At 45.0% G+C, this 27332-nt stretch overlaps 2 long non-coding RNA genes across 2 annotated transcripts in view; both read left to right on the top strand.

The window, feature by feature from the left end:
- The window catches only part of LOC129620192 (uncharacterized), an 87696-nt gene that overhangs the window by 34938 nt on the left and 25426 nt on the right, over positions 1-27332 (top strand). The window lies entirely within an intron of this gene.
- LOC129620191 (uncharacterized) lies at positions 1284-11342 on the top strand. The gene is made up of 3 exons (XR_008698428.1): positions 1284-1388; positions 1474-1668; positions 10668-11342. It is a non-coding gene; the product is annotated as an uncharacterized LOC129620191 (long non-coding RNA).

Below are 27332 nucleotides of genomic sequence, written 5' to 3'. Positions count from 1 at the left end.
GTTGTTGATATAATTTGTGTTTCCTTGAAGCCATGACGTGGACCATCTTTACCCACTTCTTTATATCTGAGATGGTTGGCAGTGATGAAATCCATGTGTGACCTTTTCTTTCACCCGTAGGGGCTCTGAGAGGCGGGCTTTCTCTGTTCTCTAGTGAAAATACTGCAAAGTAGCCAGCATGCATAAGATCTGTTACAAGAAAGCATGTTAAAAATGTGTGGATTGTCTTCATATTTTATTCCTATTCTTTACTTTAATTTATAGAAATTTTCTTTGGAAAATCAGATGGTCTAGGTCTCAAATGAAGAAGGGACTGGGGAGTGGACAAAGAAGCTCTGAGGGTCTCCCACACTGGGATGAGCAATGAAGATGACATCTTAGGAAACTGCTTTTGTTACAGGTTTTCTTTTCTGGTGGGTGTGAGGGAACAGACAGTACTTCGGGCTTTGTGTTTATCTGCCAGCCCAGTCTCTTCTTGCCCGTCATCTTAGTGCCCACGCCAGAGAGCTGGGTCAAATGAGGTAACAGCTCATCCAGTTAGTATCAGAAATCAGCTCAACTCTCCCTCTGGGCTGCAGAAATAGCCTGGACTACTGGCTAGGTTAACTGGTTAACTTGCCCTCGTTAAAGACTAGGGCAAGAAATCACATCCGTTTCCTTTACAAGTGAGATATGCTTCCTCTATTTTACAGTTTCAAAATTTAGAAGTTACAGAGTGTCCAGAGCTCTGGCAATGATACAATTTAGTAGGCTGCACCATTTCATAGTCTCGCCCTAAAATAACAGTGGCGAAGCCTTGCGACAAATGGTCTAACTCCCGCTCAGATGATGGCCTTGTTACTGGAGACACGAACAGTTGAGGCTGGCTGGCTGGCTTCTCTCACTCTTCTCTGAGCATGAAAAGAGACTGCATAATTGAAGGGGTCAGACTTGACAGGAATGTCCTGCAGTGGGGGCACAGCTCACTTGTTCAGTCAGAGCCGGTGGGTCCTGAGTTTTGCAGGTTGCAAGTACATCCTGTGTAAAACTCATAGATCACATATGGGCTTAGACACACACTTTCCTTGCCTGTGAACGTATTTTTGTTTCAGAAGAGCCAGTTAAGCATGGCAGATGGAACAAATGTGTTTTGTAGTCACTTCCTCTGAAAATTGCATTAAAATGATAATAAAGGCAGAGAAAGGCTTAGACTCACGGGGCAGAAAGAACCGGGGGGGACACGAGCTACAAGCAACCGCATTTTGGAGGGTCTAAGTCGGATATCTCATGGTCACTGATTTTGCAGACGTGAGCCGGCCAAGGAAGATAGCCAGACGCAGGCGGAGTTGAGCCACAGACCTGAGGAAGCCTCAGAAATTGGAGTTTCCAGCAACTTTCTGGAGGGATAGGTGGGGACAAACCCAGGATTGGTTGAAAGTCTTTCTCTGAAGCAGTTCAGACCCTCCCATCACAACCCCTTCTCTTCTTCCACAGGGAATCCTGAGCAGGAGGTGAGAGTTCTCCAGTCTCAAGAGGCAAAGTGGAGATCTTAGACATGCTCGTGAGTAGCGTGCCAGCTCAGTTGAAGGCGGGGGCCACAGTGCCAATGAGGAAGCCAGCCCAAGTCAACACACGGACCGTCCTGCAGGGCTCCTCTCCCCCAATGTGGTGGCGCCGTCCAGTTAGAAGGTTCTTTCTGGGGGGTGCTCTGCCTCTGATGCCCATTGCCCTGATCATGGGGATCCCATGCTTTGGGGTCAGCTCTTGTCTTAGCTGTGTGTCTGTCTCACTCTATAATATGATGGATGTTTACGAAATTTACTGTGGTGATCATTTCATGATATATATAAGCCAGGTCTTTATGCTGTGCACCTTCAACTTAAACAGTGCGTGCATGCTAAGTCACTGCTGCTGCTGCTAAGTTGCTTCAGTTGTGTCCGACTCTGTGCGACCCCATAGATGTCAGCCCACCAGGCACCCCCGTCCCTGGGATTCTCCAGGCAAGAACACTGGAGTGGGTTGCCATTTCCTTCTCCAATGCATGAAAATGAAAAGTGAAAGTGAGGTCGCTCAGTCGTGTCCGACTCCCAGCAACCCCATGGACTGCAGCCTACCAGGCCCCTCCATCCATGGGATTTTCCAGGCAAGAGTACTGGAGTGGGTTGCCATTGCCTTCTCTGGCTAAGTCACTTCAGATCAGATCAGTCGCTCAGTCGTGTCCGACTCTTTGCGACCCCATGAATCGCAGCACGCCAGGCCTCCCTGTCCATCACCAACTCCCGGAGTTCACTCAGACTCACGTCCATCGAGTCAGTGATGCCATCCAGCCATCTCATCCTCTGTTGTCCCCTTCTCCTCCTGCCCCCAATCCCTCCCAGCATCAGAGTCTTTTCCATTGAGTCAACTCTTCTCATGAGGTGGCCAAAGTACTGGCGTTTCAGCTTCAGCATCATTCCTTCCAAAGAAATCCCAGGACTGATCTCCTTCAGAATGGACTGGTTGGATCTCCTTGCAGTCCAAGGGACTCTCAAGAGTCTTCTCCAACACCACAGTTCAAAAGCATCAATTCTTCGGTGCTCAGCCTTCTTCACAGTCCAACTCTCACATCCATACATGACCACAGGAAAAACCATAGCCTTGACTAGACGGACCTTTGTTGGCAAAGTAATGTCTCTGCTTTTGAATATGCTATCTAGGTTGGTCATAACTTTCCTTCCAAGGAGTAAGCGTCTTTTAATTTCATGGCTGCAGTCACCATCTGTAGTGATTTTGGAGCCCAAAGAAATAAAGTCTGACATTGTTTCCACTGTTTCCCCATCTATTTCCCATGAAGTGATGGGACCAGACACCATGATCTTTGTTTTCTGAATGTTGAGCTTTAAGCCAACTTTTTCACTCTCCTCTTTCACTTTCATCAAGAGGCTTTTTAAAGTTCCTCTTCACTTCAGTCGTGTCCAATTCTGTGTGACCCCATATACTGTAGCCCGCCAGGCTCCTCTGTCTATGGGATTCTCCAAACAAGAATACTGGAGTGGGTTGCTGTGCTTTCCTCCAGGGGATCTTCCCAACTCAGGGATCAAACCTGCATCTCCTGTGTCTCCTGCATTGACAGGCAGGTTCTTTACCACTAGCGCCATTATATCTCAATAAAACTAAATGAAAAAAAGAAGATGCAACCATTCTGAAAGCTATCTTTCAGTTTTTAGGTCATTGTATTTTCAGTGCTTATGCCAGTTATCTATTCTTTTATCTGACTCTTTAAAATTCAGTTCAATAGATAACATACTAAATAATTAAGGGGGCTTTTTCTAACCGCCCCTTACAGCTGTGGTGACCATGTTTAAAATGTTAGCCATGGGACACAGCTGCTTAGGCGATTCCTTTCTAACCAATTTCAAATCAGCTTAATAGCTGTTTCCTTTTAACTCCTTTCTTTCATCTCTACTCAAGTGTGCATCACTTTTGCACCCTGAGTAATTTCAAAGACGTAGGTTTGATTGGAAAACATCCATAGCGGTCCAGAGCATGTCTCCCACACTGCCTGACTGTAGGCGCCCTTCAGATGTTAGTCTCTCACAGGCTCAGTGACATCTCACTATTAGTGAATGAACATCGCTTATACCTATACCTTGAGAACGTCACTGTGAATTAAAATGTGCCAAGTTTCCTAACGGCACCAACAGATTTCCTAATTAACCTATGAATACTGTCAATCTGTTAATATAGTTCTCTTGTTCTTTTAGGATGAGTTGTATTACATTTCTTTTATTGACTCCAGCAATTTCAGAACTGAAGTGCTCCTAAGGGTATTCCAGACTTCCTTTTAAAACTAAAGAAGATATGAGTAGCTTGAATTCAGTTCACCAAAATGGTTCAAGACCTTTTGGCTTCTAGACGTTTTCCCAAGCCAGTCGGTTGAACGTCACGATTGCCCATTCTGCAGTGCATCCTGTCCACATCGCTTTCTTTCCTGACAGAATTCCTGGGGTGAGGTGGATTCCTGACGTTGGGCTGAGGAGTCTGTAAACAGTAGCTTTTGTGATTCTTAGTCCACTTTCTTGACAAACTTGCTGCAGTGTGCCCTTTCTAAATGGACTTAAGTGCACAGAATTGGATTAACCATAATCCTTGCTTCATGCCATAGTCTCATTACTAATCCGTGTCTGGATGTTATTAATTACTGGGATATAATGGATACCTAAACATCCACCACCCGACCCTACATACGGAACACTGGTAATATCTTTGGTCTCCTTAGGTGCTTTCTTCCCATCCTTCCCCCTACATTCCACGGTTCTCAAAAAAAGGGAATAGCCTTTTTTCTTCTCCTCCTCCTCCTTTTTAAATCACTCATGTTCCAAGATTCATCTTTGTTGTAGCTTGTAGCTATAGTTAAATGTTCACTGCTGGGTATTGTTCTACTCTAGATATAGTACAATTTATGTATCTGTTTCCCCGTCAGTGGGCACAATCTGTAACTTTACCATGCCCAACTCTTGGCAAAGTTGTGAAGTAGGATGGAGTTTGTCTTTATGACTTTAGTATGTTTTTTCTACCCTTCTTTATCCTCTTCTCAGAAGATCATCCAGGCCTCCTGCCTGTCACCTAGTGTTGTGTAATAAATGTTTAATGAATGAAGATTTTAAGTGACAGAGAAGATTGAGGGCAACTCTAGTCAAATGGATGCAACTGCCCTGAGCACTGCGTTGAAGAAGCTTCTGCAGCCTCTTCTCAGCTCAGAGGGAAGACTTGCCAGGGTCAGTGACCAGCATCTGTATGGGAGGGGGCTGGAGTGTGGTAGTTTGGGACCCCTTCTTGCCACCCCAGATTCAGTCCCTCATGGATATTTACAGCCAGCTTGGAATCATGGGCATGGGTTAAAAGCAAAAGAATAAAACTTCCATTGTAGAATATCAGGCTCCAGCGAGGAAGGTCATTTTAATCAGGGGTGAGGGGTAGTAGTTGGGCTTCAGAGATGGTGTGCTTGGCCATCGGAGTTGGAGCAGTTGGGCATGGAGGTTGTCTTAAGCCACACTGTCTTTCCATGTCCACTAAGGGTGATTTTTCTTTTTTTTTAAATTTTAACCGGAGGATAATTGCTTTACAGTGTTGTTGGTTTCTGCCAAACATCAACATGAATCCGTCATAGGTATACATATGCCCCTCCCTTTGAACCTCCCTCCCACCTCCTACCCCATCTCATAAAGGTTGATTCTGATTTTTATTCTGTTAAATATCTAATATAAAAATGTACATGTTTCTGAGGAAAACTGTGCAAAGGATGTCATTTTTTATCCTTATGGTTAAATGCCTATTTTCTGTTTGAATCTTTCACTTATAGAGATCGAATATGATGACACTTAAAATAAAGTGTTTTTAAATTGTCTAGTTGTTTAAATGTAAAGTGCTGAGAAATTAATCTGTTTTTGGCTATGGACTCAATGTCCTTTCTCTAAAAATTTTATTTTTTTTATAGATTTTTGTTCTGGCTCAGGTTTTGATAGCAATATTGGCTTTACTGATACCAATTCCATCTGTAGCTTTGCTTGTAAATGGCATTATCATAAGATAATAGAGCTGGAAAGAAACATCAGATATCTTAATTGAGTGTTTCAGATCCATGGCCCACTTGCAGAGAATCACCTAAGAAAACTGCATAAAATATAGATTCCTGGGCTCCATTCCTGGTCAAATAAATCAAGTTATTGGGGTAGAAGCCCAGGAATCTTCATTTTATAAATCTCCCAAGTGATTCTGATCCATGTGAACTTTTGAGAAATGTTAATCCAGTCTAAGTTTCACTGTATAGTTAACTGTAACCCAAGAGGTTAGTGACTTTTCTAGGGTTGAGAACTAACTGGTTCAGTGCTGGGTAGTCACTTGAGGTGAGGTTATGGCAGAAGAATTAACATATTTATTTTTCAGTTTATAGGTGGGATTTAAAATGGCTTATTCTTAAATAACCTCCAAGCCCCATAGACTGCAATATGCCCCAAATGCCTGTTGTTAGGTTAATAGTTTCTTGTTACCCTGACTATCCTAAAATAGGCAGATATTCGATGTTATTGGAAATCCATGAAAAAGTCCTGAGATCCTCTTGAATGACTGTGTAATTATTTGAGGGGTGGGATTCTTTTGGGAACAATGAAAATAGTCACCATTCTTCCTGGATCTCTGGATCTGTTTTCCAAAGATACCTGTGCTTGCAGCATGAGAGAACAGTGATGTCTGCAAACGTCCTTCTTAAAAGTTCTTCTTTGTTTATTAACAGAAAATGTTTTATGATTCAGTTGAAGAACAGGGATTAATTTCCTCTTAACTCCTATCTCTTCCCTAAGAGAAGTACAAAAGGAACTAGAACCTTCTACTCCACCCAACCTGGAACCTTGCCAGGCCAAGTCCATGGAAAGCTCCTCTGTGTCTTCCAAGACTAAGTTAAGCTGCACCAGTTGAAGTGGCTAGGACGATTTAGACATTTGAAAAAAAACTAAACAAAACTCTATCTTTCAGCAGTGTGGGTTGACTTTTGTTTGAAACTATAATGATCAGAGAAAAAGGGAAGTGAAAATCTTTAGTTCAGGTCTTCTAATGCCTTGATTCTTTGCTGCCATTGATATTATTTATAGAGGCAAAGGACTGGATGTCAGCCCTAACTTGGGTTGTTTCTAAAACACCCAGGATCAGTATTACATTAACACTGTAGCATGAATTAATTTCATAATTTGGTAGGCACTCGTCTGGTCTCCTTAAAATAGCCTGAGTGTGGGCCTGTCATCAGTTTTATATGGTGGACCATAAAGAAGGCTGAGCACTGAAGAACTGATGCTTTCGAATTGTGGTCCTGGAGAAGACTTTTGAGAGTCCCTTGGACTGCAAGGAGATCAAACCAGTCAATCCTAAAGGAAATCAACCTTGAATAGTCATTGGAAGGACTGATGCTGAAGCGGAAGCTCCAGTACTTTGGCCACCTGATGCAAAGAGCTGACTCATTTGAAAAGACCCTGATACTGGGAAAGGTTGAAGGCAGGAGGAGAAGGGGACGACAGAGGTTGAGATGATTGGATGGCATCACCAACTTGATGGACATGAGTTTGAGTGAGCTCCAGGAGTTGGTGATGGATAGGAAAGCCTGGTGTGCTGCAGTTCATGGGGTTGCAAAGAGTTGGACATGACTTAGTGACTGAACAACAACAGATATCATCAATTTTAGGAAAACACCATCAACATCAATCATAAAGTAAACCTGGACTGACATATGGTCCAGTTGAGTTTACCTGTATTATGATCATTATTCTGATGTTATTGTGGTTCTAAAACGAGAAAGTTCTTGGTTTCATCATTTAGGAACAAGCTCTGAATTATTCATGTAGTTTTTGTACCCTCAAAGATTTCAAACCTAAAATCATTTATATACTTTAATAATTTTTTTCTTGAAACTGTGTATGTCTTCTTTCATCTGTGTTGTGTGTATCAGTAGTTTGTTATTTTTTGTTCATGGGTAGTATTCTGTTTATGAACATGCCACAATGTTTATCAATAGTTGATGGATGTTTGTTTCTAATTTTTCTTACTTTGAGTACAGCTGCTATGAACATTTAAGTACAAGTGTTTGTGTGGTCATAAGTTTTCATTTCCATTGGGTGCCAATCTAGGATTAGTATTGCTGGGTCATATGGTAAGTATATATTTAAAGACATTGCAAAACAATTTCCAAAGTGGCCATACTATTTTGTGTTCCTGCCAGTAGTGTGAGAATTTTGCACAGAGTTGGATATGACTGAAGTGACTTAGCAGCAGCAGCAGCTGATGGAAGCATGGGAAGGATGGATGAGTTGGTTTTCATAGGGAAAATGTGAGTTGCTGTTGGAGCCATTAGAGGTGGTCATGGTTGGTGCTCAGTGTCTTTTCAGTCACTGAACAAAGTGACTCCACACTAGTCACACTTTCATGGCCACCACAAAGTCAGTTGGTGTGTCTGTTGCTCTTCTTGGACCAAGAGGTGCCTGAGGATGAGGATCAGCCCTTATTCCTCCCTGTAGTCTCAGATCCCAGCATGTCTGGTCACAGTAGGCCTTAGGATGTGCTGGCTGGGTTGAACAGTAAATATGTCTAGTAGCCAGGAGGGTGTTAGGAAGGGAGAGCTCAGGTGGGGTGCCTCCTCTCTTACCCTGGACTTCTTATCCTCTGTGATGGAGAAGCACCCATGATCAGAGATTTCATGTAATCACACAGTGGACGTGGAATGAAGTTGAAGAAGAGAGGGTTATAATGGCCATGAAGGGTTTATCAAAGGAGAGTATGAAACCCATAAAAGTCAAGCATTTTGTGATCAAAACCATCCGGAGGTACCAGAGCCGTTTTTCACCGCACACCTCAATTGCCTTCTCCTCCGTGTTCCCTGCTGCCTGTACATCTCCCTCCCTGGATTTGTTTGGAGGGGAGTGGAGAGTGCTGGATGTTAGGATGCTACCTGAATTTTACTTGGGCTGAGATCAAGTAAGCCCCACTGATGCCTGCACGTTGGTAAGTCCTGTTCATGGTGCTCTGTTCATGGTGTTCTGCAATGTCAGTGACCTTATCTTTAAACCATCCCCCGTCTGTTCTCTTTTTTATTTGTTGTGCTTTAGATGGTGAAAGATATTCAGTTGAATAAAGTGTGTGTGGGGTCACTCATTCTTAACAAAGTCAGTCGACTCTCCTATAAGATGTTTCCATTGAGCAGACAAAGCCATGTTTTTTCCTTTCTCCTTCCTCACTTCCCCCACCTCCACTTTTATCCCTGAGAGCAAGTTCAGGGCCCCTCTGAGTTTATATCGCCTGTGATTAATTGGCCCTAATGCAAGTGTTCATGGCTGTGCGTGGGATGTTTCTTAGTGTGACATGCATCCTTTCGGTGCTTAGGAACAGTTGCTTCCCGTTAAGTGTGTAATTCATTGTACTGTGAAATGCATTTCCTGCGTGCTGCTGTTGTTCCAGGAGCGGCCACGCTCAGCGGCCACTAAGGTAGGACTTGGGTACACACGTTTGCTTATGGCCATTTAAAATGTGAGTAAATCTTATTTGACATTGCTATACATGACCATGACCTGCAATTACAGAATCAAAGAACTTTCCAGCGAGCTGAAGCAATCCTAGAAACATGTGGGCTGCCTTAGAGGTAAGGGGTGGGGGGTGTTCCATCAAATTCAGGCAGGGCCCAGCTTGAGGAGCGCAGAAGGGAGCACCCTTATTTTATAATATATAGGTATAGAAAAATCATCACACTGTACACCTTTGTTATTTGGTCGCTAAGTTGTGTCCAGCTCTTTGCAACCCCATGAACTGCAGCACACCAGGCATCCCTGTCCTTCACCATCTGCTGGAGTTTGCTCAAACTCACGTCCTTTGAGTCAGTGATGCTATCTAACCATCTCAACCTCTGCTGCCCCCTTCTCCTCTTGCCCTCGATCTGCCTCAATAAAGCTGGAAGGTAATTGGATTGTGTTAATCAAATGAACGTTAAGTGTTTAGTACGTGGAGTAAGAGGGAGAGAGAGAGAGAGCTGCACCTGTATCATCCTTTAACTGCAGTTCTGGGCCCCACATATTCTTGCCCCCAGTTCTCCCTGCTGGGATGGGGCATTTTTTCCTAGCTCCCTTCCTTGAGCTGCAGTGTGTTTTCACTGGTGCTCTAGTTTGCCCTTCTCTCCACAGATGAAGGCTTTTGTTTCATAGAGGAGATAGAACAGAAGAGTGTGGGTGGTTTGTAGCTCTCCTCCAGGTCTGGACATTTGTAGGGCTCTTTGCAAGTTCTTTGAGCTCCTGGTAGGGTCCATGGACAAAACCCCTGAATAGGGTGTTGATTCCTTCAATTTCGTGGACTCCTTGGGGCCTTGTGCACTTGCTGGTATACACACCTTGGTTTTCAGCAGGTCATCAGCTGCTGTAGCTGAACTCTCTCACTAGTATCCACTTGCATCTACCCAGGCAAACAAGAACTCTTTGACTGAAGGTATATATATAATATATATATATATATATATATCTCCTTAAAATTTGAGTCATTTCATTGTCTTGCAACCTGAGTTCTCTGATGAATGCAATGAGCTTTCACGTTGTCCAGGTTTTCCTCGTTTTGGTGTGGAAGTGATGCTCTTTATAACTTTCTATTAATACATCCCCAAGCATCTTGCTTTTTTTTTAAATATTTTTTTTTCCCTGGGTATAACAGCCTCTAATTCTAGGAGCTGACTGTTGTATTCTTTCAGCTTTTTGAAATATTTTATTGTCTGTTGAGTCGAATTGTTTCCATTGAAAAGTCTGTGGTCAATCTTACTGTTGCTCCTTTGATGGTAACATGCCTTTTTTTTTTTTTTTTTTTTTTGGTAATAGATTTTATTTTTTATCTTCACAGCAAAACTGAGTATGTGCAGAGTACCCACACACCTCTCATCTCCCTCTGTCATACTATCAGCATTCTGCATCTGAATAGTACATCTGTTACAATTGACAAGCCTACACTGGCACATCATTATCAGCCAAATCCATAGCTTACTTTAGGATTCATCCTTGGTGTTGTACATCCTGTGGTTTTGGAACAATGCATAATGACATGCATCCAGTGTTGTTGTATGATACAGAATAACCTTTACTGCCCTAAAAATCCGCTGTACTTTGCCTTTTCACCCCTCCCTCCATTCTGTCTTTCAGCAACCATTGATGTTTTTACTGTCTCTATGCTGCTGCTGCTAAGTCACTTCAGTCGTATCCGACTCTGTGCGACCCCAGAGATGTCAGCCCACCAGGCTCCCCAGTCCCTGGGATTCTCCAGGCAAGAACACTGGAGTGGGTTGCCATTTCCTTCTCCAATGCATGAAAGTGAAAAGTGAAAGTGAAGTCGCTCAGTTGTGTCTGACTCTTAGCGACCCCATGGACTGCAGCCCACCAGGCTCCTCCATCCATGGGATTTTCCAGGCAAGAGTACTGGAGTGGGGTGCCATTGCCTCCAGAATGCCATGTAACATGTAATGTCATATAGTATATAGTCTTTTCAGACTGACTTTCACTTAGTAATATCCTTTAAAATTTCTTCCATGTCTTTTCACGATTTGATAGCTTATTTCTTTTTAGCAGTGAATGATATTCCATTTTCCAGTTTTATCATAGTTTATCCATTCACCTACTGAAGACTGTCTTGGCTGTGGCTGTTTTGGCTGTTATAAATAAAGCTTCTGGAAACATCAATGTGCATGTTTTTGTGTGGATATAAGTTTCAGTTCATTCAGGTAAGTATCAAGGAGCATGATTGCTGGATTGTATGGCAAGAGTATATTTAGTTTTGTAAAAAACTGCCAAAATTTTCCCAAATTGACCATACTATTTTGTATTCTCACCAGCAGTGAATAAAAGTTCCTTTAGCTACACCTCATTGCCAGAATTTGCTGTTCTTTTGCTGCCTTTTAAGATATGCTATTTGATTTTTGTTTCTAGAAATATTGTCTATGATGTGTGTGTCTTTAGAATTGTCATGCTGGGGAACAAATCTGTCATGCTTCTTGAACCTGTGTTTTGGTGTCTTTCATCAGTTTTGGGAAAGTATCAGCCATTATCTTTTCAAATATTGGTTTTTTTTTTTTTTTTTTGCAAAGTTTTTTAATTTTTATTTTATTTTTAAACTTTACATAACTGTATTAGTTTTGCCAAATATCAAAATGAATCCACCACAGGTATACATGTGTTCCCCATTCTGAACCCTCCTCCCTCCTCCCTCCCCATTCCATCCCTCTGGGTCGTCCCAGTGCACCAGCCCCAAGCATCCAGTATCGTGCATCGAACCTGGACTGGCAACTCATTTCATACATGATATTTTACATGTTTCAATGCCATTCTCCCAAATCTTCCCACCCTCTCCCTCTCCCACAGAGTCCATAAGACTGTTCTATACATCAGTGTCTCTTTTGCTGTCTCGTACACAGGGTTATTGTTACCATCTTTCTAAATTCCATATATATGCGTTAGTATACTGTATCAAATATTGTTTTTATCCTGCATTAAGTTTCAATCAAAGAGGCCGGACCACTAGGAGATACATGTACATACACAGACACAAACAGATTTAGTATTGGGGTTTGAAATTGCCTTATGAAATTGCCTGAACCAGTTAAATGGAGGAAGTTGTTGCTTCTGTTCCTGGCACTGTAGCTTGAAGTCGATAGGATAGATAGAGAGGAAGAGAAGAACCGGGAATCCACAAGAAAGAACTGGAAAGAAAGAACTGGAACCCGTATCAGTCTCTTAACTACCTCCAGGACCCCAACTTCAATGATGAAGTGCCCTGCAGAAGAAGCTGGCATCCTTTGACATAGAGCTAAAATGTGCCCACCCCAGGAGTTAAAGAGACTGCAGAAGGAACTCTGAGAGGACCTGGCTGGTGCTCCCACCTGCAGAGTGAGTCAGCCGGTAAACGGCAAGGTATGTGAGCTGCACCGGTGCTTTGTGCCCTGCTTTGGCCTTCTGAGTGTGAGAGGAATAGGGCTGCTGACTTGCTTCTGTCTTTCGAATCTTGCACAAAGTGTCTCTTATAACCTGTATTAATCCATGCTATGCAGGGAAAAACATTCTAGCAAAATTAGTTCCAACTTGGCTAAGTTGCTGCCGCTGCTGGCACTTCAGTCGTGTCCGACTCTGTGCGACCCCACAGACGGCAGCCCATCAAGCTCCCCCGTCCCTGGGATTCTCCAGGCAAGAACACTGGAGTGGGTTGCCATTTCCTTCTCCAATGCACGCATGCATGCTAAATCGCTTCAGTCGTGTCCAACTGTGCAACCCCATGACAGCAGCCCACCAGGCTCCTCTGTGCATGGGATTCTCCAGGCAAGAGTTCTAAGTTGGCATGATATAAATTCATCTCATCTCATGCGTGATACTCTCACTCTTCTCTTTCTGAGCGCCAGTTCTAGACGTGTTCTTGTTGTCCCATATCTCTTACATTGATTATATTTTATACTTTCTTTTGAATCTCTGTCCTTCAGTCTGGATATTTTCTTTTTTTTTTTTTTAATTTTATTTTATTTTTAAACTTTACATAACTGTATTAGTTTTGCCAAATATCAAAATGAATCCGCCACAGGTATACTCTTCCTTGACTAAATCTCTGTTCTACCATTTTGAATTTGCTGGTAAATCCATCCATTGGATTCTTAATTTTGATTTTCCTGTTCAAGATTTATCTTTGTTCCTTGTTTTAAGAAAATAATTTCTGGTTCTTAGCTGATGTTGTCTATATTCTCATTTACTTTCTTGAACATGTTAATCATAGTTATTTTCACATTTATATCATATAATTCAAATGTCACAGTCTCTTGTGGGTTTGTTTGTATTTTCGTTTCTTTTGGCTTTTGTCTATCCTTGTCTTTTTATTGATTGAATCTTCCTAGTTACTTTTGATTAAATTATAGACATTGTATATAAAATCTTGGAGATTACTTGAGACTTCAATGCTTTTATTTTCCTTCCAAGAGGATTTGCTCTTGATTCTTACAGCAGTAAGTGTAGGGACTGAGCTTGTTCAAGCTCAGCTTTGTCTTTATAAGGGCCTGTATATTAGGAACTAAAGAGCCTCCTGATGAGGGTGAAAGAGGAGAGTGAAAAAGCTGATTTAAAACTCAGCATTAAAAAAACTAAGATCATGGCATCTGGTCCCATCACTTTATGGCAAATAGAACGGGGAAAACTGCAAGCAGTGACAGACTTTATTTTCTTGGGCTCCAGAATCACTGTGGATGGTGACTGCAGCCATGAAGTTAAAATACACTTGCTGCTTGGAAGAAAAGCTATGACCAACCTAGACAGTATCTTAAAGGCAGAGATATCAACTTTACCGACAAAGGTCCATACAGTCAAAAGTATGGGTTTTCCAGTACTCATGTATGGATGTAATAGTTGGACCTTAAAGAAGGCTAAATGTTGAAGAACTGATGCTTTCGAACTGTGGTGCTGGAGAAAACTCTTGAGAGTCCGTTAGATAGCAAGGAGATCCAACCAGTCAGTCCTAAAGGAAATCAATCCTGAATATACATTGGAAGGACTGATGCTGAAGTTGAAGCTCCAATACTTTGGACACCTGATGTGAAGAGCCAATTCATTGGAAAAGACCCTGATGCTGGGAAAGACTGAAAGCAAAAGGGGAAGGGGGCAGCAGAGGATGAGATGATTGGATAGCAGGTTAGATGGCATCACTGACTCAGTGGACATGAGTTTGAGCAAAATCCAGAAGATACTGACTGGCAAGGAAGCCTGGTGTTCTTCAGTCCATGGGGTCTCAAAGAGTCGAACAACAGCAACAACGACAGTATATTTACATGTACTTCTACATGGAAAAGCATATATTTTTCAAAGAATAACACTTTAAGGGTCCCAACTGAAAGCCTCATTCAGTTGGAAAGGACACTTCTTCTTCATGAGTGCTATATTTTAATCTTTGTCTCTCCAGCTCTGTTTGACCCTTGAAATCGTTGCTCAGCTTCTCGGCTGTTACTTTTGAATAAAAGTATCTGCAGGGAAAAAGTGGCTAGCTTTCTCCTGAAGGATTTTGGTCTTTTAAGTCTTTGCTTCCTTGGTGGTCCTCTTAATACCTTTGAACAGATATTTCTCGTATTTTTCCACGTTTTCTAGCTGTTGATGGGAGATGTAGTCTGAAAAACTATTTATTCATTGTAGGAATACCTTCAAATGGCACTCTTTAAAATTGTTTTTCAGGGGTTTTATTTGGTCAATATTTTAGGGATTTGAGAATTGATCTTTCTGAAAGAAAAGCTATTTTTGAACCTTGAGCTTTAACAATATTAGGTGGAAGAATGCCCTTAGTGAAGTTTCTGTCATCTGCTTGTTTGTTTTAACAAGTAGATGTACACTGCCATGGCCTGGGAAATTCATCATTTACACACTCATCTCAAGGAGGAAGAAACAGGCAGGAGGAGCAAATCTTCTGGGTTTACAAGAGACAACTGAAGATACCTTAGGGTTTGGGTTTGTATGCTCCGTTCTTAAGCTCAGAAAATCTTACACCTTTTGATTTTTCTTACAGTACTTTTGCTTGTGTGGATGCTCAGTCGCTCAGTTGTGTCTGACTCTTTGTGACCCAGTGTCCTGTAGGTTGCCAGGCTCCTCTGTCCATGGGATTTCCCAGACAAGATTACTGGAGTGGGTTGTCATTTCCTCCTCCAGGGGATCTTCCTGACCCAGGGATGGAACCCATGGCTCCTGTCGCATCTTCTCTATTGCAGGTGGATTCTTTTTCGCTGAGTCACTGGGGAAGCTCAGTTTTACTTATATTCATAAACCAGAAAAATGTTTTAGACCGCTTCTCTTCAGCCACTCATGAATGCTTTTGGCTGAGATTTTGCTGCCGTTTTGGCTTCTAGGTTCCATCTCTTCGCGTTGTTTGGGTGACTCTTGGATATCTCTACCTCTTTTAGCTCACTGGATTGTGTAAATTTACACACACAGCAGGAAACAACATCCTTTCAATTATATGTACAGATTCTTGAGAGTTGCTTTCATTTTTAGTAGTCATCCTGTCTTTGGATTTTAATCTTGTTGAATTCCTGTCTTTAGCTCTTGTATTTGTTGTTTTCCCTCTTTTTTCTCTGCGTTCTTGCAGTCCTGGCCCCCAATTATGTGCATTCCTTCCCAGCTCTGCCTCAGTAGGTCATATTACTAGCTTAGAAATGACCATAATGGAAGTATTTACAGCACGGGAATTGGAAATACTGCCTACCAAGCTTTCATTTCCCAGAGAGCAAGTTGTTGAGGATTTACCAGCTCACCTGTGCCCTAATCCCTCCATGCAACAAAGTGCCATCAACCCAAAGATGGATGTAGGTGTGGTACCAGCATGGGACTGCATCGCCCACCACTGAGTCTCACAGACAAACAAGAATGGAAGGTTAGTGCTTCTCGTTCAGAAAACCCCTTGATTATCTCTGCTTCCATGGGTCATTCATTTGTTCCTCTTGTGTTCAGTCTCCCTCTTCTTTCGGGAGGAAAGAAGTAATTTCCCTCTCTTTTTTGACCCCTTCAACCCACAGTTTGCACAACTACAGAGAGCATCACTCCCAGTGTGTCGTGTGTGGTCGCGTTTGGGTGGAGTCCCCGCACAGCGCGAGGCAGTGGTGTCGCGTGTGTATCCCTAGTCCTAGCTGTGACATGTTGTCCTGGTCTGCCTTGGTTTTACTGCACTGTGGGGTTGAGGTATAGACAAAGCCGGCGGTCACAAGGTAGAAACTTCAGCAGAGAGACATGTGCCAGCCTCAGTGTTCCCCGGCGCACCGTCAGCAGAGCTGATGAGAAGGGCTGCTGCTGTGCCTGCCGCCGTGGCTGTGGGGTTTCTTCCTGGGGCTCCCCCAAAGCGCCAGCACAGGCCCACAGTGGGGACCAGCGCATGCGGATTGGGAAGCCGGGGTTTGACCTTCCATGTTGATGGGCCCCATGCCAGTGCCTTTACTTTGGCTGTTTTGTTTTTTCACCTGTGAAACGAGTGCAATGCTAGTTGACTTTTCTATCTTTTATTACAACCACAACAGGGCTCATTACCTTATTTAATCTTTGTAAGAATCCTATATGGTAATAACTATAAATGATTTCAGCAGCTACTGTTGATCAATCACTTATCTGCCATCATAATCTTGGGTACTTCACACAAGTTACCTTGTTTAATTTTCACAAACTCTTAGGGGTTAAGGGCTTCCCTGGTGCCTCATACAGTAAAGAATCTGCCTGCAATGCAGGAGACCGGAGTTCAATTCCTGGGTCGGGAAGATCCCCTGGAGGAGGGCATGGCAACCCACTCCAGTATTCTTGCCTGGAGAATCCCATGGACAGAGGAGCCTGGTGGGCTACCATCCGTGGGGTTGTAAAGTGTTGGACATGATTGAGCAACTAACACTTTCACTTCAGGGGTTAAGTGCTGCCATCCTGATATCCAGAGGAGGAAACTAAATCTACTAAAAGTTGAAGAGGATTGGTCCAGAGTATCACAGGAGATGGCAGATTCAGGGTTGAGCTAATACAGGGCTCTGACACCTGCGTTCTCAGCCACTGTTACCCTCAGGAAAGATGAAACGAGCGCAGGGGGCTGTCCTCTTGCCTGTCAGAGAGAAGGGAGGCGACCTTGGCCTTCGGCTGGCGCTCACCGCGCTGCGGTGTGGGGCTGTGCCCCCTGCACAGGCCTCCTGGGGGCCCCAGTTTGGGTCCGGCCACTTTCCTGCCCCGTGCCCCAGCTTCCTCTCCCCTGAGGTTTCTCTGGGATGGGACTGCTGCTCTCCAGGGAGGAAAGTGCTTCTCGCCAGCTCCAGTCTTCCACCACTGCCCTCCGTGGGGATTTGCACCGTGGAATCAGTGTACAGACCAAACCCGAGTGTCACAAAGTAAATGTTGCACATTTCATGTTAAATCATACCCTAAAACAAGTGTGAATCATTGGGATTCAGTGAGAAACGCACATTTCAGGGATCGAAATGGGTTTTGATCAGGGTGCAGCCCTAGCAATGCCCTTCCCTGTCACCACCTTCTCTCGGGGGTCTGGACGTTCTGTCACCGACAGTGGAAGGTGGCAAGGCAGGCGTGGTGGGTGGGGTGCATGGAGTTCCACTAGCCACACAGGGACTGCACATGTGGGAAACAGTGTGGGACTTGGGGCTCAAGAAAAGTCATCCTTCTGATTATGCATCAAAAGTTAACAGAGAGAGGACACTGGGGCCAGGAATAGCCACAGATAGGTACATGCAGCATCTATGAGGGGGCTTCCCTGGTGGCTCAGATGGTAAAGATTCTGCCTCTAATGCAGGAGATCGAGGTTTAATCCCTGGGTTGGGAAGATCCCCTGGAGAAGGGAATGGCATCTATGAGATTAGTTCAGCATGTTTTCACAAGTGACTAAGGATTCCAGGCCCCAGAGTCTGCCCTTAAGTGCTGCCCCTGCCCTTGCTTTACCCGGTCTTTGCACGCAGTGGCTTGCAGGGCTCCATGGTTCTGTTATGTGGGGTTGGCTGTTTGGCTTCTCTGTGGCTGACAGGTGTCCTGGGTGTGTCCATGGCTGGGGGCGGTCCTGTGTGAAGCCAAATCCTGGCAGGTCCGGGAGGAGCTCCCCCACCATGGAGGTCCTCGCATCTCCTGGCCCTGAGCTGGGGCCATGGTGGTTTCAGAGAAAGGCAGGGCTCTGGGTGCTCAGGAGAGCAGGGAGGGGCTCCACGGTGGGAAGCAGAGGACAAGCCGAGCGCCTGGTGGACGTGAGGCTGACCCTCGAGAGGAGCCTTGGGCCTCCGTCCCGACTGAGAGGGCAGCTAATTTTTACTTCTTCCCTTCTTACTTTGCTGAAGTGTTTGCTTATTTAATTACGGCGTTATTGAGATTTTGTTTTTGCCTTTGATGTTGTAATTCTATGACAAATAACTGGTAGATAACTTCATGAGAAAATAATTTTTTTTCTGTCAGGATTTCTGTGTGGGTAGTCTCCTTGATGTGTTATGTATCTGCCTGACATGACACATATCTTTCGGATGACTGTGTGGATCCCGGTCAGTGCTTGATGTGTTACCGATGGCCCCGCTAGCGTCACCCGCCTTGTCACCTGTCATCGGTCCTCAGTGGTGAGGTGGGCATCTCCCGGGGGAGAGAGGCTCACCGCAACTTGGGTACCAGCACTGCCACCCTGTCTCAGTCCATTTTGCAGAAAGCGTGGCCCTTGTCTACCTCGGGTTCACAGATGTGCAGAGACCCCCCCTCCTGTTTATACTAGGGCCGCGTCCTTTAGCCTGCAAGGGCGGGCAGGGCTGTTTCTCTGCTGCAACTTCTCCGTCTTATGACTCCACTTTACATGGAGGCCAGGACGGCTGTAAACACATATCACATACTGAGGATGTCGGGGGAGCTTCAACAACACGTTAATTTCTCCACCATTCTGGAGCCTGGAAGTGTGAGGTCAAGGTGTGGGTGGGCAGGGTTGTTTTCTCTGGAGGCCTCCCCTCTTGACACGCAGACGGCCGTCTTCTCGGGGTCTTCCCTCTGTGTGCGTCTTATGAGGATGGGCTTCCCTCAGAGCTCAGTTGGTAAAGAATCTGCCTGCAATGCAGGAGACCCCAGTTCAATTCCTGGGTCAGGAAGATCCCCTGGAGAGGGGATAGGCTACCCACTCCAGTATTCTTGGGCTTCCCTGGTGGCTCAGCTGGTAAAGAATCTGCCTGCAGTGCAGGATACCTGGGTTCGATCCCTGGGTTGGGAAGATCCCCTGGAGAAGGGAAAGGCTACCCATTCCAGTATTCTGGCTTGGAAAATTCCATGAACTGTATAGTCCATGGGGTCACAAAGAGTCAGACACGACTGAGCGACTTTAACTTTCACTTTTACTTCTTATGAGGACACCAGCGATATTGGCTTGGGAGCCACCCACGTGACCTTATTTTAACTTGATGTTTTCCTCAAAGACCTCATCTCCAAGTCCAGTTGCATTCTCAGGCACTGAGGGTAAGGACCTCAACGTAAGAATTTTGAGGGCCGTAACTAAGCCCATTACAGTAACTGGATAAAAGTGACCAACAGCCAGTGACCGTGACATTTAGACAGTCCTAGAGGGAAGGGGAAACAGAGGAGACAGTCCTGTTACCAGCAGGTAGCACAACTTTGGCGATGCTGGGGGCCCACCAGGCCCTCCAAGCCTGTCCTCAGCCTGGACCCCCACCTCTTTATCCATTCGTCTGTTGATGGACTCGGGTGGCTTCCATGTCTTGGATGTGGCAAACAGTGCTGCTGTGAACACTGGGCTGCATGTATCTTTTTGAAGTGTTGTTTTCATATTCCTTGGATATAGATCCAAGAGTGGAATTCCTGGATCATTATGGTGGTTCTATTTAGCTTTTAGAGAAACCTCCATACTGTTTTCCACAGTGGCTGCACCAACAGTGTACAAGGCTTCCCTTTTCTCAGCATCCTTACAGCATTCGTTATTCGTGGTCTCTGAGGATAGCCACTTTTCATGCTCATAGCTCATTCTTAAAGCACAGGTGAATTTAACCTTTTACTGATTGGAAGTGTGTTCCCAATTTCACTGAGCACACATACCTATTCAGTTCAGTTCAGTTCAGTTCAGTCGCTCAGTTGTGTCTGACTCTTGGCGACCCCATGAATCGCAGCACGCCAGGCCTCCCTGTCCATCACCAACTCCCAGAGTTCACTCAGACTCACGTCCATCGAGTCGGTGATGCCATCCAGCCATCTCATCCTCTGTCGTCCCCTTCTCCTCCTGCCCCCAATCCCTCCCAGCATCAGAGTCTTTTCCAATGAGTCAACTCTTCGCATGAGGTGGCCAAAGTACTGGAGTTTAGCTTCAGCATCATTCCCTCCAAAGAAATCCCAGGGCTGATCTCCTTCAGAATGGACTGGTTGGATCTCCTTGCAGTCCAAGGGACTCTCAAGAGTCTTCTCCAACACCACAGTTCAAAAGCATCAGTTCTTCGGCACTCAGCCTTCTTCACAGTCCAACTCTCACATCCATACATGACCACAGGAAAAACCATAGCCTTGACTAGACGGACCTTTGTTGGCAAAGTAATGTCTCTGCTTTTGAATATGCTATCTAGGTTGGTCGTAACTTTCCTTCCAAGGAGTAAGTGTCTTTTAATTTCATGGCTGCAGTCACCATCTGCAGTGATTTTGGAGCCCCAAAAAATAAAGTCTGACACTGTTTCCACTGTTTCCCCATCTATTTCCCATGAAGTGGTGGGACCTGATGCCATGATCTTCGTTTTCTGAATGTTGAGCTTTAAGTCAACTTTTTCACTCTCCACTTTCACTTTCATCAAGAGGCTTTTTAGTTCCTCTTCACTTTCTACCATAAGGGTGGTGTCATCTGCATATCTGAGGTTATTGATATTTCTCCCGGCAATCTTGATTCCAGCTTGTGCTTCTTCCAGCCCAGCGTTTCTCATGATGTCCTCTGCTTAACAGTTAAATCAGCAGCTGACAGTATACAGCCTTGACGTTCTCCTTTTCCTATTTGGAACCAGTACTAGTATAATATAAAAGAAGTAACGGGGACATTGAACTGCGATTCCTGGTGTTCCTGTGGCTTGTTTGTGATGACGTGGTGTTTGAGAATGGATATTTTGGAGCACAGGTTCTGGCTGCTGGTGTAGAAGCAGCTGGTGGGTGGGCTGTGGAGTGGATGTGGACCCAGATGAGATATCCACCATGGCGGGTTCAGGAGCCCATGAGATGACCGGCACAACATCCCAGGTTCACGGAAGTTGCTTGTCCTCTCTTCCCATCTCCCTAGTGAAAATTCTTTGTGAATTCCAAGGCAGTACTTCTCAGTGCAGGCTCTCGACATTGCACTGCCTGGAACTTGTTAGTGGTACATATTCTTAAACCAGAAGTTCTTGGAGGTAGGGTAGGACCTAGTAATTTGTATTTTTAATGAGGCTTTCAAGTGATTCAGATGCATGAGAGGGTTTGGGAACCACGGCTGTAAGGCCACCTGATACAAGACTGAGATACTACTTACTACCTGCTCTTTGCATGCTGGGATGGAGTTGATATGTGTGCACAGAGGCGTCTCAACTATGGTAATCTGGTCACCGCTCATAGATGAAATAGCGTGTCATCATCTTACTCTGTTCAGCAAACGCTTTTAATAATTACCACGTTTGCATTTCACAATATACTTTTAACCGGTGCGTGGTCACCTATGAGTCATTTTATTCATTCACAAAAATTTGCTGGACATCTATTACCTGCCACCAATTTGTTGGCTCTCAATTTCAGTGGTTAGCAAAACCAGAAAGTATTCTTAGGCGACTTCAAGAGTGTGTATTTGAATGTATGATGGTTGGAGGAGGGGCATGCATTAAATAAATAATCAGAGAAATTACAGTTGTGATTAATGCTTTAAGGAGAAGTAGAGAGTGCATTCAAATGACTACGCAAGTAAATGTAAAATCACAGATCTGATACAACTTATGAAGGAGAAGTATGTGGTAGATTGAGGGATCAGGTCACTTCTCTGAAATCTTCTGGAAAAAGTGGCGTTCTCTTCTTTAACATCTTCTTAAAGAAGTGACTTTTAAGCTGCAACCTCAGGGGCCACAGGCCTGGTGTGGGGAAGCAAAGCTAATCTAAGGAAATACCTAAAGGTAATGAGAAGCCCCATATATTAGCATTCACCTGCTAATGCTGTGTAACAAACGGACCCTAATATCTCATTAGCTTCTAGTAACAAATGTGTGTTTCTCGCTTGTGTGATGTCTTGACTGTGGGCCAGCTGTGCTCTGTGGGGCACTCTAACGTCCTCACTGCACTGCAGGATTCAAGTTGAAGAAGCAGCTCAAAATAGGGGGTCCGGCCTCTCTCAAGGCAGAGTGCGAAGAGCAGGAATAAAGCCCCCAAATGCCTTTGGGACTTTTCTCAGCTATGGCACCCACGGCCGCTGGTCACGGCCTATCGGTCACGGCGAGTCACACGTTTGAGAGTGGCAGCAGTAGCTCGGACGAGGCCTCCTTCCACTTGGCCCTGGAGGAGTCTTCTGTGTGGATGGGGCTGGTGGGGACATCATCAGACTTTTGGAAAGTGCAGCGGCTGGACTAAAGCAGATGCCAAGGTTCATCGGTGCAAGCCTGTTATCTCCGGACGCTCCAGGCGAGCAGTGACAGGAGCCTGCACTGGGGAGGGGGTGGTGGACGTGTGGAGAAATGCGTGTGAGAATGTTTTGAAGATGAAATGAGTGACCTTGGTGATTGACACGGGGGCCTAGGGAGAGTGAGCTTTAGGGATGACCCCTCCATTCTGCCTGATGCTACTGAACGAAAATGAATCACTGACGAATGGAACACAAGATACCACCATTTGGGCCAAAAATATCACGAGTTTGGTCTTGAGGATGTTCTGTTTGAGATACTGTGGAGCCATCCATGTGGCTGCATTCTACCAAGTAGGCAGCTGGTACAATTAGTATATTATTGGTAACAGAATTCTTTTTTCAATTTCTTTTAAGGTATTACCTAAAAGTTAACCTGAGAGTAACTTTCTTTATGTCATCTTTTTTTTTTTTTTTAACCCGTGGAGTACACAGATATTAAAACGCTGTCCATGGGTAATAAATTTTTCCTGTTTTTGTCTCAGGCTATCCAGTGGAAGGAAAAGCACCCTTCGTTTGTATTTCTCAGGTGGCTGATACAAGTGTTCTTGCCTTTCCACAAACTAGAGAACACGCCTCCTTTTCCTTGGTAACGTGTTGGGGTGGGAGCCAGGGGAATCAGTGTGTAAAAGTCAGCTTCTCTTTCCACCACCGTGTCTGCTGACTCGTGAACGAGGCGTGGCACTGAACACCTCCTCTGTTTTCACATCAGAAAATTGGCAAATATCGTCAAGGACGACGAGCAGCTGAAATTACAAAGGGCTCCTGGACCACTGAGACAGATTTTAATCCTTTTAGGATCAGCCAACCTTTTCTGAATGTTGCTTCATCTTATGTAAATTTTTGGAGTTCAAGAAAATTCAGTATTTATCAAACAAAACAGGACAGATCAGAGCCTTCTTTTTTGTTTCTCCCAGTTTTTCTAGAGTAAATACGGTCTCAGAAGACCCACCATTTGATTTTTAAAACATATCTGGCCAGAGTCAAGACAATACCCCTTCTTCTGGTAATACCCTTTAGTACTGGAAGTTATGGGGACCAAGATGACAAATGTCACGGAATGTGAGATGTCTTCACAATCTTACATGGAGTTTGGAAAGATTTGCACAGACTGTTTTTAGTAAAAATCAAGGCATTCTGTTTTCTCATCAGTTGCCATCCAGTAAAGTAAAATTTCTCAATTTCTTTTAATACACAGCTGAGAATTACCACATTTGATGTTCCATATTTCTCCAAACTGAAGCCTGATAAGTCAAAGAGAGGACTCATCAAGTATCTGTCTGTGAGATGTGAGCTCCAGAGGAGCCAGGCCTGCCTCCCCCTGGTGCCTCAGAGCACCTGCTGCAGGGCCCAGCCTGGAGAACGTGCCCCGCTGGGGATCACTGACTTGCTTGGGATGCCTAAGCTTTGGTTTGCAGGGGGAGTACCCGCCTGCCAAGGACGGCTGCCCCTGCTGGCTGGACGAGATGAGTTGCAGGAGCTAAGTGAGCTCGGCAGGGACCAGTGTGTGTTCCGCAATCAGAAGACCCCACTTGGGAGTCCTGGCTACGTTTGCCAGCCATGGAATCCCAAGCAAGAGCAAGTTTTGGGGTTTAAGCTTTCGTTTCCTTTGGAGTGTGTGTTGGAATTGAGTGATGCAGGGTGCAAAAAGCACAGGGCAGCTAATAATAGTAGCTCAATAATGGGGCCGTCATCACACTCAGAGCGGGTTACAAGATCCGCTTGTCATATGGATCCCTGTCTGACTCAGGATGCAGCTGTCTATTAACTGGACTCTCTCATGTGAATTGTTGCCCCAGGGCACTTCACCAGACTCAGGGCTCTCAGCACCTGTGCCCCCTGAGAGCTTTGTCCCAAGTCCTGTTCAGTCGGGTCTCTGGCCAGAGAGGGGTTTCAAAGCCTAAAGGGATTTGGTGCAGTTGGCAGCTTGTTGAGTCCACTTCACTTGGCTTGAGCCTGAATATTCCACCCTCTCTCCCCACCCAAGTTTCCTTACCTTTGTAACCAGGTCTGTAGAAGAGCTTGTGGTCAGGATGTACAATCCCTGTAAATGTTAGTGTGAGGGGTTGTTTCTGCTTAGTTGGTCTTTTCATCTCTCCCCGCAGGGGGGTTGCACTTGCGTCCCAGAAAGAAGTGTCTCTCCATGTCAGTGTGCAGGGGAGTGACGGGAAAGCCTGTCTCCTCCACCCCAGGAGAGCCGAGAGCTCTGGACGTGAGCGAGAAGCCCTCGTGTGGATCTAAGACCTGCACTGTGAGGGTGCAATGAATTAGCCAGGAGCTCAGATTCCTTGTCGGAAAGATGAGGGTGTGGCTTGCCCTCCGTTTTTTCCTGGCAGCCTTCTCCTGGGTGTCAGCTACAAGAATGAAAGTGCGAGAGTATTATTCAGCCGAGTAAAGGAAGGGAGCCCGGGCACACGCTGAGGCATGACTGAACACTGGGCATGTCGTGTTCAGTGAAACAAGCCGGGCACAAAAGGGACAAATGTTCTATCGTCCTCCTTTCATGTGGTGCCTAGAACAGGCAAGTTCATAGAGGCAGAAACTAGAAGGGTGTTTGCCAGGGACTGGAGGAGGAGGACATGGAGAGTTAGTGTTTAATGGGGACAGTTTCAGTTTGGGAAGATGACATAGTTTGGAGATGGATGGTGGTGGTGATGTGTGACGTGAATGTACTTAATGCCACCGAACTGGACCCTTGAAAATGGTTAACATGGTACATATTATATTATTTTACCACAACACAAAAAAAATTGCGGAAAAAAAAAGAATGCAAGTGTCATTAACATTGCAAGATCTGGTACAAACTCAGGTTATAATATGAAATGTTAATTTTTTGATTTGCTTAGTGGGATACCAGAGGACAGAATAAGAGGAAGTTGGGGCTAACCAGTGTCTCTGGTGGCCTTTGCATCTTCTGGCTGTGGTTGGGGTTGTGGCGAGGAGGACACGGGCTCAGAGTCAGGCGTGGTCTGGGAGCGGTCTGGCCTCGGTTTGTTAGTGAGGATGGTGTGAACTCCCTGGTCCTCAGGTTTCTCTCTGTCAAATGAGGGGTTCATCTCTGCCAAGGGAAGAGATGGCCTTCAACTCCCCACCCCACCCCACAGAAGTACAATTCTAAACTTTAATTTTCCTTCTTTTGATTCCATTCTATTTATTTTATTCATCATTTGTTTTCATAAACACATAGGAACACATCATATTATTTGGTTACTAAAATTTTAAAAAGTGAAGCACACACTCACACTCACACACACACACGCACGCAGATGTCTGCAGGTTCTGGGGAAAAAAAGCCAACCTTTCCAAGGAAGAAATAAACACCCCAGACTGCTCCAGTGCCCAGGTGGCCAGTCCCTGGCCCTGGAGGGGGCAGGCTGCGCTGCTCTGGGGCGCCCTCTGGTGGCCGCTCTCCACCATGGTCACTGTTCCTGGAGGGTTCTCCCCAGTTGGTGCCTTGGGCTGAGTAGGGACGCTTGTCCGAGGAAGAGATGTACTCAAACAGTGGGTGTTTGGTGCTTCCAGCCGAAACATGGAAAGTGACATCTGTCTTTTCTAAAGGTCCCTTTATCAGTGGCCAGTGATGGAGATACCAGGAAAAAGTGGCCTATTCATTATATTTATGTTGTGTGACATTATAGCACAGAGGGTAAAGTCAATGAGAAGAATTAAGTAATTGAAACAAGCATTTTTTTTCCCTTGGCAGAAATTCACTCGTTAGCAATATACCTTTTTACAAAGGGAGATTAGATAAATTAGAGATTAAAGAAAGTGGAGCAGATGTTTTCCCTCTGATAAGCATCACTCTATAAGAAAACTTTGGAGAATTAGAACCAATGCACGAATGCACCTCTTTTTGGTGCTAACGAATACTAGAGGGAGGGAGCGCTGCCCCAGCCCCGGGTCACACCCAGGCCGCTGGCTGGCAGACAGCAGTGTCCCTGGTGGCGGTGTCTCCTGTCTCGTGAGCATCAGCAAGCAGCTCTGTGAGCCTGTGCTCTGTCCTGATGGACCTTGTCTCCAATCCCTTCAATAATAGTGGTGAGGCGGCTATTAATATTATTATCTCTGTTTCACAGATGAGAAAGGAGACTGTGGCTCTGAGACAGATAACGACTTGATCAAGATCAGGGACCGCGTGGTCTCAGCCGGCAGCAGCAGCAGCATTGCCTGGGAGCTTGTTAGAAACACAAATTCTTGGTGAAACTCAGTTATGGGGTGAAGCATTCTGTTTTAACGAGCCCTCCGGATGATTCTGTTGCTGCTAAAATTGGAGAACCCCTGAGCAAGAGTCCCATTTCTCACCCTCACCAGGAATCTGTACCCGCTGGGAGGCTTAAAACAAAAAACAAAAAACAAAAACCACAGGTGTCTGGATCCCAACCCCAGGAGACTTAGATTTAATTTCTCTGGGGTGAGGCCCAGGTAATTCTAACACGTGGCCAGGACTCAGCGCCACTGGGGTAGAGGAAAGACGTGATGGGAATTGAATTCAGGTCTGTCTTGTCTTGAGACCTCTGCTTGGAACCACCTCACTGGCCATTTCTTTGGTCCGCAGCCTGCCTCAGTGGTGGGGAGAACGTGAAAGACGTCCGCCTGACTAGTTCAGAAGGTGGAAATGGCCAGATGGCAGCTGCGTCTGCCCTCCAACCCTGGTGACCAGGCAGGCCCAGGATTGGCTCAGGAATGGGCCT

The sequence above is a fragment of the Bubalus kerabau genome, chromosome 9 (genome assembly GCF_029407905.1).
Source record: "Bubalus kerabau isolate K-KA32 ecotype Philippines breed swamp buffalo chromosome 9, PCC_UOA_SB_1v2, whole genome shotgun sequence".
Taxonomy (NCBI): Eukaryota; Metazoa; Chordata; class Mammalia; order Artiodactyla; family Bovidae; genus Bubalus; species Bubalus kerabau.
This window is presented reverse-complemented; position numbering and strand designations above follow the sequence as displayed.